Source organism: Terrapene carolina, unplaced genomic scaffold (genome assembly GCF_002925995.2).
Source record: "Terrapene carolina triunguis isolate 2854851 unplaced genomic scaffold, T_m_triunguis-2.0 Scaffold193, whole genome shotgun sequence".
In the NCBI taxonomy this organism is placed as follows: Eukaryota; Metazoa; Chordata; order Testudines; family Emydidae; genus Terrapene; species Terrapene triunguis.
Window position 1 is genome coordinate 6707825 of NW_020664544.1, and position 11966 is coordinate 6719790.

Genomic DNA, 11966 nt, shown 5'->3' on the forward strand with positions numbered 1-11966 from the left:
GCTCTGGCTGTGAGTCCCAGCCTCTCCCAGCAGGGGGCGCTGTAGGGATGTCAGAGGAGTGCTGGCAGGGAATCAGAGCAGGGAAGGGTGCTGAGCACTGCTTTATGGGCACTCCTGGCCTGTCCCAGCGAAGGCTGCAGGCAGTGAAATTGGGCTGTATCAGGTTTCCAGCTGCCCTGTCACCTCTTTGCTTGCAGGTGCAGGGTACATCCAGACTCCTCCTCAGGTGGCTGCTCTTTCCAGGGCCCTGCAAGTCACACAGGTTTCGGCGCCTGCTCTATTATCCTGCGCTAGCGCTGCCTGACGCCTCCCGAGCACCTGAGCCACGCCGTGGAAGTGGGAGAGAAAAATTGGGTGGGTTTAAAGCGCGTGTGGGGTGAGGCAAACAGGGTAATTGCCCGTGTGTGTGTGTGTAATGAAGTGTGGCACTGCCTAATTTGCACATGCAGATGAGTGGCAGAGGGGGAAGGGTGCAAGGTGCACCGGTGACAGGCCTGGGGGAGGGGATTGGATGTGCTTGCAAATCCTGTAGGGCTCAGCTTTGAGAAAACAGGGACCATAATATTCCATTGCAGGAGGCAGTTCTTTCCTCACACCAGACTCCTCCTCCCCCCAGTCTGAGTCAGCCAATTGCAGTCCAGTTATTCCAGGGGTTCTCAAACTGGGGGGCAGGACCCCTCAGGGGGTCGCCAGGTCATTACATGGGGGGGTCGCGAGCTGTCAGCCTCCACCCCAAACCCCGCTTTGCCTCCAGCATTTATAATGGTGTTAAATATATAAAAAAGTGTTTTTAATTTATAAGGAGGGGGGTCGCACTCAGAGGCTTGCTATGTGAAAGGGCTCACCAGTACAAAAGTTTGAGAACCACTGAGTTATTCGGATTCTTGATCCATCCCTCCCCCGCCCCAGCCTCTGGTTGGAAGCAGTGTTCCCCATTACATTCCTTGCACTGGGGATGGGGGTGTTGGGGAGGTGCGAGGATCTTTAGTCTCCGGATCCCAGCTCCTGGGTCAGCATCCAGCCCTGGGGTTTTTAACCTTCCCTCCCAAATTCTTTCCATTCTGTGGCCCAGATCCTCAAAGGTATTTAGGCATCTTACGCCCATTGAGATCAATAGGAATGAGGCACCTAAATACCTTTTGAGGATCTGGGCCTGCATTCTTGCCATGATGGGTCATGTGGTAGCTGATCCTCTTTGGTCTCCAACCAGGTCAGTATTGTGGCCAAATAGGCAGCGTGGTTCCCCCACTCCTAAGCAACTGCGGCGGTGTCTGACTTCCCCGGCGGTGAGTAACTGCTGCCCCCCCATCTCTCCTCTTCCTCTGGCTCTCTCCCTCTGCGGGGCGGCAGGGTCTGTGGAGCATCCCTCGGCAGATTGCCAAGAGAGCGCAAGGAGGGACGTTGCATCTGGACAGCTTCTGCTGGGTCAGGGCAGGTGGTAGCTCTGTGAAGCTTTTGAAAGCTTCACTGGGGCTGGGGGCTGATGCCATGTGGCCTGTCCTTAATTCTGTCTGTATGCCGCCTACAATCCTTTGATGGGGCTTTTTGCTCTCAGGTGGCATGACCCTCCCTTTGCATAGGACACCCAAGCATGGGGCTCTCCCTAGCACTGGAGACTGAAGACTGGTCCTGATGAGGCCTAAGGACCTTCCGGACATTTGCTCTGGTGGGGTTGCCTCTTGTCCTCATGCACTCCCATGGCCGGGGTGGTTTTCCTTTGGCTGATGGGTGTCCCCACCCCGCCCCGCCTTGGCTATTTGCTATTATTGCTCTGGGGTGGAGCCGGTCCTCAGTCCATCCCACTCCAGACCCCAAGCAGATCAGAAATGCCCATGAGCGTCACCATTCTGGGCGCTAGAGAGACCTGAAGCTAGCTCGGGTCACTTTGGGAACAAAGTGCTTTGGAGTGTTGGCATTTGGGCTCCTCAGTGTGGAAATTCCAGCGGCACCTACCAAAATAAAGTGAATGTGGGGGCACATGGGTCTGCTGGGTTTGTGCTCCGCTAAAGTCTTGGATGTTTGATTCAGATCAGTCCCCAGCAGGTTGGCCCATGCCTGGTGGACATGGAGACTTGTGAAGAAGCTTTTGTTAGCACATCAGCCGTAGCACAGTTAGCCAGCTGGATCCTTCCTTGACCCCCAGATCAATTTCCCCCGCGATCCCGTCTCCTGTCCTGCGCTCGCCAGTCACAGGGACAGGGATCTGGAATCTCATTTCTCCTTTGCTTTGGGAATTATTTCCTGCTTTCCTGCAGGGATCAACCCCAGCCAGCTCTCCTCACTCCTATAGGAAAGGTGTGGTCAGCTTACTCATCAGGGTCCCCCTCCTCCACTGGTCTAGCCAGTCACCTGCAGACTTGGAACATGTTTCTTGGACCCGCCAGGAGGGCTAAGCATGCCAACGACTTCCGGAGATGATGCTCACACGACCTGAGGGCGTCCAGGGCTGTGCAAGCATGTTGGAGTGGAACTCCCTTCCCTAAATAGATGGGAGTTAAACAGACCAGAGCTTAACCCTTTGTAGGCTGGAGGGCACAGACAGAGCCACTGAGAGCGGCTGCCATTTCCCATACTGTTTCACCATGTAGTTCAGTATTCAGATCATCCCAGGCTGTATCCCCGCATTTCAGGGGACTGGGAACAAACCCAGGGGTCTAAGAGTTGGTGGAAGGCCCTGGTTCTTCTCCAGTTGCTCTACCCGCTGAAAACTGAACCCAGGAGTTCTACCAGCTGGGGAAGGAACACAGGCCCCTTGATTCCTGTCCAGGTGCCCCTCCAGCTGGTGTCTGGGGAGCTCTGTGACTTGATGGGAAGCATGTTCATCCCTGTGAATTCTTTACGGTGTCAAATCATTCCTGTCAGTTTGCAGGCATGTGCTTAAGCGCGAGGCAGCTTACAGGAGCTGTCCCTGCTGCAGAGCTGAAGCGAGTGATGGAGACGTCCCTGTCCCATTGAAGCTGCCTTAATTTTACTGTCACTCTCGCTATAGGTCTCTCTCCGCTATGAAATGGCTGCGCTCTGGCTACATTAAGCCCCGGTTGCCATCCACCCGCGGGCATAAAATGTGCTGCTCCAAATGACAGAGCTTGCAGGAGGGCAGAGACTGCAAGAACTGCCATGCATGTGGCGAGGGAGGTACTATCTTTTATTGCACCAACTTCTGTTGGTAAGAGAGACACGCTTCCCAGCTGCACAGAGTTCTTCTTCAGGGTGGGGGAGGCTACTCCCAGCATCACAGCTACATGCAAGGTGGAACAGATTATTTAGCATAGTGTAAGGGAGAGTGGCCCGTTAACACCTCTGCTGTTGTAGGACACAAGGAGGGGGTTAGTGGGTTACAGATGGGTGTAATAAGCCATACATCCAGTGTCTCTGTTCAGTCCATGATTTTTAGTGTCTGGCAGAGTAATGAATTAAGCTCCCAGGCTCGTCCTTTGAACGGATTGTGCATGTGGCCTTTGAGGATGAGGACTGATAGGTCAGATCCAATAAAAGATATGATCTCACCCACCTTGTCTCTCTAATATCCTGCGACTGACACGGCTACAACTACACATTCACGTGGTTCTCAACATTTTCCATACCAGTCCCCCCTCACATTTTGCATTATGGGAAGGGCCAAGGGGTCGCGACACCTGGACATCTACTTCCAGGCTATGATCTGGCTCTTATCTAGCATTGCTCATCTGTAGGCCTCAAAGCACTTTGCAAAGGTATCCTCATCCCCGTTGTACAGATGGGTAAATTGAGGCACAGAGAGAGGACGTGACTCCCAGCGGGCCAGTGACTGCGCCAGGAATAGAACAGAGGGCTTCCAAGGCCAAGCCAGTTCCCTAGCCTTTGGACCATGCTGCCAGCCGTTAGAATCTGTGTTTCATGACTCTCACTGTGGTATCTGGTCCCTTATGTCCCCTTCTCCAAACCTCCGATGCTCATTTTAGTCCTCTTTACAAAGGCTATATTTGAACCTCTTTACACAGGTCCTGTCATAGGTACTTCAATGGCTGCATCACCATGGAATCTGAGAGGCTCACAATCTTCAATGCAGTTATCCTCACAACATCCCTGTGAGGCAGGCCAGAGCAGTTATCCCCATTGTGCAAATGGGGAAACCGAGGCCCGGAGAGGATAAGTGACTTGACCAGGGTTACACAGGAAGCCAGTAGCAGAGCAGAAACTTCAACGCCCAAATCCCAAACTAGCGCCCTAACCACTGGGCCGTCCTTCCTCACTGGGCCTATCAAGCATGGTTACAGAATATAACACTGTCACTTTAATAGCCTGGCAATCCCACTGTGCCAGCTCTCCACGCCAATCCCCATCCGGGGAGCTGGTTTGCTGTGAAACAAACACATGCTATTGCAAACTGCCGGCGGGTTTTTGAGGCAGCAGGAGCTATCCCCTATGTGAAGAGATGCTGCCAAGAGAAGGGGATTCCAGGTGTGGGGAAGCGCCTTTCCTCATCCAGAAGCCAGGAAGATGTGTTCATTGCTTCTTAGGAGAACGTGGATTATACGGCATGCACTGATCAATGAGAATATTGCCGAAGCAATCACCAGGCAGGCAGCGAGAGTTCCCGGTGACAGGTCCATGCAGCCTAAGCAAATAGCTCTTGGGGGTAGGGGTGGGGGGTGGAGGAGGAGCCAAGGAAAATTCTCTGATTGTGGATTGTTGAAGCCCTGTGGGCCCAAAGCCCGTTTCAGCACAGTTAATCCTAATTGTGCCGTTTGCATTGGCTGTTCTGTACTTGCCTTTCCAACGACAAACCGACAGGAGAAGTAACAGGGACGCCCACGGCAATTTAGACTTGGATCAGCCATGTGGATGTTGATGGCTGATAAAGCGGTGAAATGGTGATTTACACCCCTGCTCGCTTCTTGAGCATGCTGAGGAATTGGAGGTGGGAGACATCCCAGAGTCATCGTCATCCTCCTCCTCCTGGGACGGCCGCTCCGTTATTGGATTATAGTCCATTAATAACACTTTGCACGTATGCACCATGCAACCTGCTTATGAGGGAGTGGCTCTCAATGTGCTCTGCAAAGGGAAGTGTTCTCCCCGAGGAAACCGAGGCACGAAGAGGTCCAGCAGCTTGTCCACAGTTGCACAGTGTGGGGCCTGATCCAATGCCTGTTGAAGTCAATGGCGAGACTCTCCCAGTGACTTTGGATCAGGTGGTGGGAGAGGGAGGCCAGACTCCATGTTACTGCCTGGCTCTCGGAGCACTTCACCGGAACACAGCCCCGCCCTGCTTAGCTTATGGAGGCTGACGTAAAGCTCAGCCCCGTGTTGTGTGACAGAGGACTTCAGCTAACCAGTCCCCACAATCCCTACCAGTTTTCTTCTTGGGGAGCATCTCCACGATGTCTTCTCCCCATCTGCCTCTTGTTCTCCATGGGTCTCTCTGTCTCTTCCACTGATGAACGGGATGACAGGTTTCAGAGTAGCAGCCGTGTTAGTCTGTATCCGCAAAAAGAACAGGAGTACTTGTGGCACCTTAGAGACTAACAAATTTATTAGAGCATAAGCTTTCGTGGGCTACAGCCCACTTCTTCGGATGCATATAGAATGGAACATATATTGAGGAGATATATATACACACATACAGAGAGCATGAACAGGTGGGAGTTGTCTTACCAACTCTGAGAGGCCAATTAAGTAAGAGAAAAAAAAACTTTTGAAGTGATAATCAAGATATCAAACTGTCTGTACTGGACTAAGAAGTGTGAGAATACTTACAAGGGGAGATAGATTCAATGTTTGTAATGGCTCAGCCATTCCCAGTCCTTATTCAATCCTAAATTGATTGTATCTCGTTTGCATGGATGAGCGTGTCGAGGAGAAACCTCCTATTTGAGGTGGGCCTGACCAGAAGTCCTGTATCCCACAGCCCCAGAGCGGCAGATGTTCTGATCCTGGCTTAGAAAGGAACCCTGGAAGATGCTACTCAGACACTGAAGAAGCTCTAGAAGGGCAACAAGTCTGTGTTTCAGAGGAGAGAACCAGAGGCTAGAGGCTGGAAAATGCTGTTGGGCTCTGTCTCTGGAGGGGTGCTTCACCACTGCCACATGTATGGTGCTGGGACTATGGGACAGGAACTCCAAGCCCCACTCTGAATTCTGAGATGTTGTGCTATGTAATCTATGTAAGCCTGATACGTTAGGGTTTTGTACAGCGCCCTGTACTGTGGAGTCTAGATTCTCCCCAGACAAATTAGATTTGGATTGTGAAGTCCTTAGAGGACTTCATGGAAGCTACTGCTCTTCTCCAGTCTCTCTAGGTTCTTATATGATCCCCATCATTTTAGTATCAGTCCATCTCTGTTCTCTGGGTGGAAGAGGTGCGGCTTGGGCTGAATCTATAGATTGAGGGGTTGCTATGGTTACTTCTCTGGCTTTGTGCGTGTTCTTTGTAATAATAAACGGGATGGCACCAAAGAAATACCTGACTCACCTCATCCATCTCTCCTTCTGACCTAGCCTGGCCCTGACTATGGGCTAACCAATCCCCGACAACATCTGGTTTTGTGAGCGTGTGGTGAGAGGGTGTGCACATGGATTGCGTGGTGGTGGGGTGTGGATGGTTGCAGTGAGGCTGAGGCTAGAATTGCCAGAGGGAAGGTAGCAGCAGGAAGAAAACCAAGCTCCAGAGGCTTGTAAAGGAAAATAATTTTCTGGACTCTTGCTGTGTCCGTCGGATGGACCCAATCCTGGTGTAAATCAGGAGTCACTCCACTGAGTCAATGGGCTCCCCCAGTCTAAAAGCTTGCGAGCGAGATCAGACTCAAGCTGAGGGTCTGTGCAGGCCCCATCTTCCATAGATCCGTTTTAACCTCAGTTTTCCACTAACATGGCTTCTCTCTCTGTTGTCCTGGTTTCCCCTCATTCCAAAGGGGAGGCGAAGGTTTTTGTGGTGGGGGAGCCCAGGCCAGAATCCCCATCTCCCCCTCCCAGTGACGTCCGGCCACTACCTCCAACTCCTGCCATCCCTCCTTTCTCAAACACTGGAATGTCCGGCTGGAACCCGCTGTTCCCTGCAATCTCCACGCTGCCGCCTCTCTTGCTCCCATCCAGGCGGCAGCCCCGACCTGTTCTTCCAGCTCACGCTGCGCCATTCCAGCACCTCTTGGATTTAGGAGAGGGCTGGCCTGGGGCCTTCCCACTTTCAAAGCACACCATGCCCCTTGGAATGCGGCTGATCTGGCTCCGTCTTCCCAGCAAGTTCTGGGACAGGCTGCTGCTAGGTGCCAGCCAGAAGCCTCGGCCCCTCTCCCTCCCTCCCAGGTAGAACTGGTCTTTGAAAAGGATTGTGGGAGGGGGACAGAAGGCAGAGAGAGAGGAGTGAGTTGGGGAGAGGGTGGGGGGTTGAGCACTGGATGCCATTTCAGAGTGAAACCCCAGGGCTCAGGCTCAGCTGCATAAGGAGAGGCAATGCCCAAATGCCCTTGATTTTCAGTGGGGATTGGGCATCCCAGGTTCCCTTCACAAACCCCACGCTCCCAAATTCCCTCCCATTTTATTTTGGTTCAGGCTGGCCAGTGCCTTGGTGAACGATACAAACATCCCACGGGGCGATCAGCTGCAGGGAGCGGTCATTTCTCCTCCTCACCCGCCGATATTCCTGGGGGGGGGTGATCTCTCCCTTTATCCACAGGCAACACATGCCCTTCCTCCTCCCCTTCCCCCCTGTCAAAATGGGGACCGCCTGGTTAGTTGGAACCCCGGGCCACCGGGTGTCAGATTGCATCTTCTGGAACTTCAGTCATGAACCTGCTAAAGGACATCAGCCATGAGTTGGCTTGAGAACCATGTGCTAGGCTGGTGGTCATGCGTCTAAGACCTTGCCCCCCACAGTACTTGCTGTGCCCCCCCCTTGGGATTTCAATCCATGCCGTGGTCAGGGATTCGTATTCTGCTGCTATGCCTACTCGGGGATTGCCACCCAATTCCCCCCGCCCTCCCCCCCGAGAACCGCTCTCTAAAGGGAAGGTGTGAAATGGGTCTCCCAAGTTTATCGAGTACTGAGCTTCCCCCGAGGACACTTCCCCAGTTGACCCGGAGCTTGATATGGGGGGACAACCACCTCTCCTGGGCAAAGGAGTCGGACGAAATGCGGTGATCTGGGGAGGGGGGCACTGCTTCACGGTCAGCCTGTGCGTCCCAGGGCCCCAAGCTGCTGGGTGGGGGAAGTCAGACCCAGAGTTGCATCTTCCCCTTGTTTTCCAGCATGAGAGAGAAGGCCAAGCGGTGGAGATTGCTTAGGTCATGGGGCTCCTGAGAGAGCTTGGAGAGCCTCAAATTGTCGCAGGTGTTGAGCATTTCACATCTGCCTGTGACGCCACTGGGGGTGGTGGGTAGTCAACAGCTTGGAAAACCAGTCCCTTCAGTTCCAGGCTCTGTGCACAACAGCAGGGCAGCTTGCACCTGACATGGACTGAAGGGCTTGCAGGGCAGTGAGGGGTTTGAGGTAAGGCCTTTTACCTAGAAAAGGGGTACATGATAGGTTGAGTTTTCAAGGGGAGACGCAGCTGCTTCGAGAGGGGTCCCCGAGGCGAATTCTTTGTCAGTGATGCAAGGACAGACTGGGGAAGCTGGCAAGACTCTTCATCCCATTGGAATGATGCGTGGCGTGTTGGAACCCCCAGGCCAAGGTGGATGCATGGTGTTTGTGCACCCATTGCTTAGCGCAAGGTGGGGCTGGGTCAGGGTGGGTGGAAACCTGCCAGGGTCCATGCATTCATATGGACAGTGTCATACTTGAGTCCCCAAGCAGAGCGTGAAATGTCACGCTGGGCACTGGCCAGCGAAAGAAGTGGGACCGTGCAGGGTGGCTAGGAAATGATCGGCGTGACATTAAGGATTGGGCAGTAGAGGGGCAAGGGTTTTGGAGTGGGGTGGGCAGTATCCCGTTGGGGTGAATAATACTAACACTCGGCTCTTATGAGTGCTCTTCATTTGTAGATCACAAAGGAGAGCAGTGTCATTATTCCCATTTGACAGATGGGGAAACTGAGGCACAGCCAGGGGCAGTGACTTCCCCAAGGTCACCCAACAGGCTTAGTAGCAGAGCTGGGACTAAAGAGAATCCCAGTCCACTAGATGGACAACCAGCAGCCTAGCATGGTTCTCTCTCCACTAGGCCACACTACCTCTGACGAGGGCAGTACCATGGTGGGAAGGACCCCACTGGTTGAGGGGGGGCTAGAGTGGGCCACGCCATGCTCGGTGGCGGCCAGTGAAGCAGATGATGTCCCATGAGGGACTGGGAGGAGTGGGCATGCTGGACATGGGACAGGGGGGCGCTGGGCATTGGGGTGAAGTGAGAAATGCCCTATAGGGGGTTGGGTAGTGAGGCACAGAGAGTTAGGGCAAAGCAAGAAGTGCCAGGCGGGAGACTGGGCAGTGCTATGTTGTGGGACTCTCATCCCTGGACGTATGCCCTGGATTCGCTGAGCGCTGTGTGTTGGGGCCTGGGGACCAGAGGGACCAGCTGCTATGTTTTTACATCCACAGTCTGCAGAGTGGATGCCGGCACACAGGGGAATGGGACAGGGAGACGAAGAAAGGGGTGAAATAAAATAAAATAAAATTAATATAATGCAGAAGGAAACAGCGGACCTGTTCCGAAAGCCAGGTTTGCTCTGTGCGCGTGTGCGTTCATGCGTCTCTTTCGATAGTGGTGCATGTGTGTTTGTATCTGTCTCTGCACTGCAGTCTCCCCGTATCCATGTGTGTCGCCGCATACTCGTGGCTGTGTCTCTCTCACTGTATCAGTGGGTCTGGATCTCTGCCTGTCACACTGTACCCAGGTGGCGGGAGCTCTCTCTCTGAGCCTGTGCGCGAGTGATACATCCCGATGCTATGCCGCTTCCCCAGTCCGGGGGAGGGAGAGCCAGGAGCCATCGCAATCCCAAGGGGAAGTGAGGAGTCACTTACCTGGTGCTGATGGGGCGGAGAGAGTGGGGTGAGCCTCGCCCAGCGGCCGGCTTCCCAGGACGTTGCAATCAATTTAGAGTCACCGGTGAGAAGGTGACAGGAACCTCCAGAGGCAGTGATATCGGAATCTTGTTCCCTGTTCTCCCCTCCCACCACAATCACCACAATATCAACGGCTGGAGCCACCAGACAGCCCCAGATCCCAGCTGATAAAGATCTTCTCTTCTAATTACCCCGCAGCCCACGAACCCAGCCTCAGTTAGACCCCACAAAGTAAATACCTTCGGCTCCCCCTTTCCCCCCATAGTTGTGTCCTTTCCGTTCTGGCTACGCTGGGCAGATTCGGCACCGTCGTGGGTTGATTTGGGCAGAGGTCAGCTGGAGGCTGTGAGAAAGGCCTTCCCCTCCTGCCTGGCTCTGTGGCCTCCTGCTCGGACATGGGCTTATGCCAGTTGTGGTGCTTGCGTGGCGATCCCGGGTCTGTGGGCGTTGGGGTCTGCGAGCCTGAGCCACAGGGCTGCTGTGGGTGAAAGGACACAGAGAGCAAACGGTTCCCTTCTTTTGTGTGTATGCATGTCAACACTGAGCATGAAAGGGCTGTGTTTGTGGTCAGACTGTGGGGAGGGGAAGGGCTTTGTGTGAGTGAGAGGGGTAGCCTACCTGTGTGTGTGTGTGTGTGTGTGTGTGTGTGAGAGAGAGAGAGAGAGAGAGCGAGAGATGGGGATGTGTATGATGGGGCTGCACAGAGGGCCAGGGCTGTGTGGGTGAGAGGCAGATGTGTGGGTGTGGTGTGAGTGGGGCTGTGCGTTTTTGCAGGGGTTGCATGTGTACTTGTGTGAACCACTGGCAGAGCTGCACGCTAAATATCTTTGCCATGCCCACTGTTAGTGCCCTGGAGAGCACTAACACCTATGGAGCACGTTTCATTCCAGGATCTTAGCTCCATTTTACAGATAAGGCAACTGAGGCACAGAGCGGCGAAGTGGACTGTTGTGGTGAACCAGTGGAGCTCAACTCTCCTGACTCCCAGAGCTCTATTCTAGGCACTAGGCAACACTGCCTTCCACACATCCAGTGCATTGAATAGACCATCATCTGTTGGTAAAAGAGACAAGAGCTCCACAGAGCTCTTCAGGTCTGAAGTTGGTCCAGTAAAAGATATAAGCTCACCCACCTCGTCTCTTCCCTAAAGAGGGTCAGCCTGATCGTGACTGGAGCACATTGGTAGAGCAGCCTGCTTTGACCCAGTAGACAGAGGTGTCCACGGGGCTGTCACTTTGGCATCTTCTAGCCAGCACTGGGGCAGGAATTTCCAGAAGAGCTCAGCACCTGTCTATAATAGGGTTCAAATTTCCCAAAGAGCTCAGCTCCTATTTAGATTTCTGAATAAGAGGCCAGGTTCTCAGAAGGCCTCAGTGCATTGGGTGAAAAATCTGGCCCAGGGTGTGGGTGCCGATCCCTTCAAAATCTGACCCCACGTACTTTATTAATAGCTGTGCTGGTGTCAGTTGTCCCCTCTAGGTGGCATCACAGCATCCTCTTTGGCTCTGCCGTGACGGGGCGTAACCCTAGAGACGGGGCCAAATCCAAATCGGAAGCCCAGTTCGGTCCCATGATGGGCTCGTGTTGTGTTTTTGTGTAACCTGTGGATAAGCCCTTTGTTTTCAGATTTGATTTTGTTGTAAACGTCTCAGGAATTCATCAGTGGTTATTACAAAAAATTAATGTTGCCGTTTTCTATGTAGATATTGGGGTAAAAATCACTCTCTTCTCCTGCTTTTGTTTTTATTTAAACATTAAAAAAACAACGTATGTTTTGAAACGGAGTCGGATATAGGTTTTTGCTTTAGACCCATTTTAGCATGAAAAGGAGCTCACTATGATTGGCTTTGAATGGTACTAACGATCCGTGCTATCTGTAAAGCCGGTAACGTCTATGTTCTGGGCATGGAATTGCCAATGGAACAGGCCCCAGCTCTTGAGTTGTTCTGGGACGTCGGACCCGGCCGGCCCCCTGTTCCGGCACTTCCA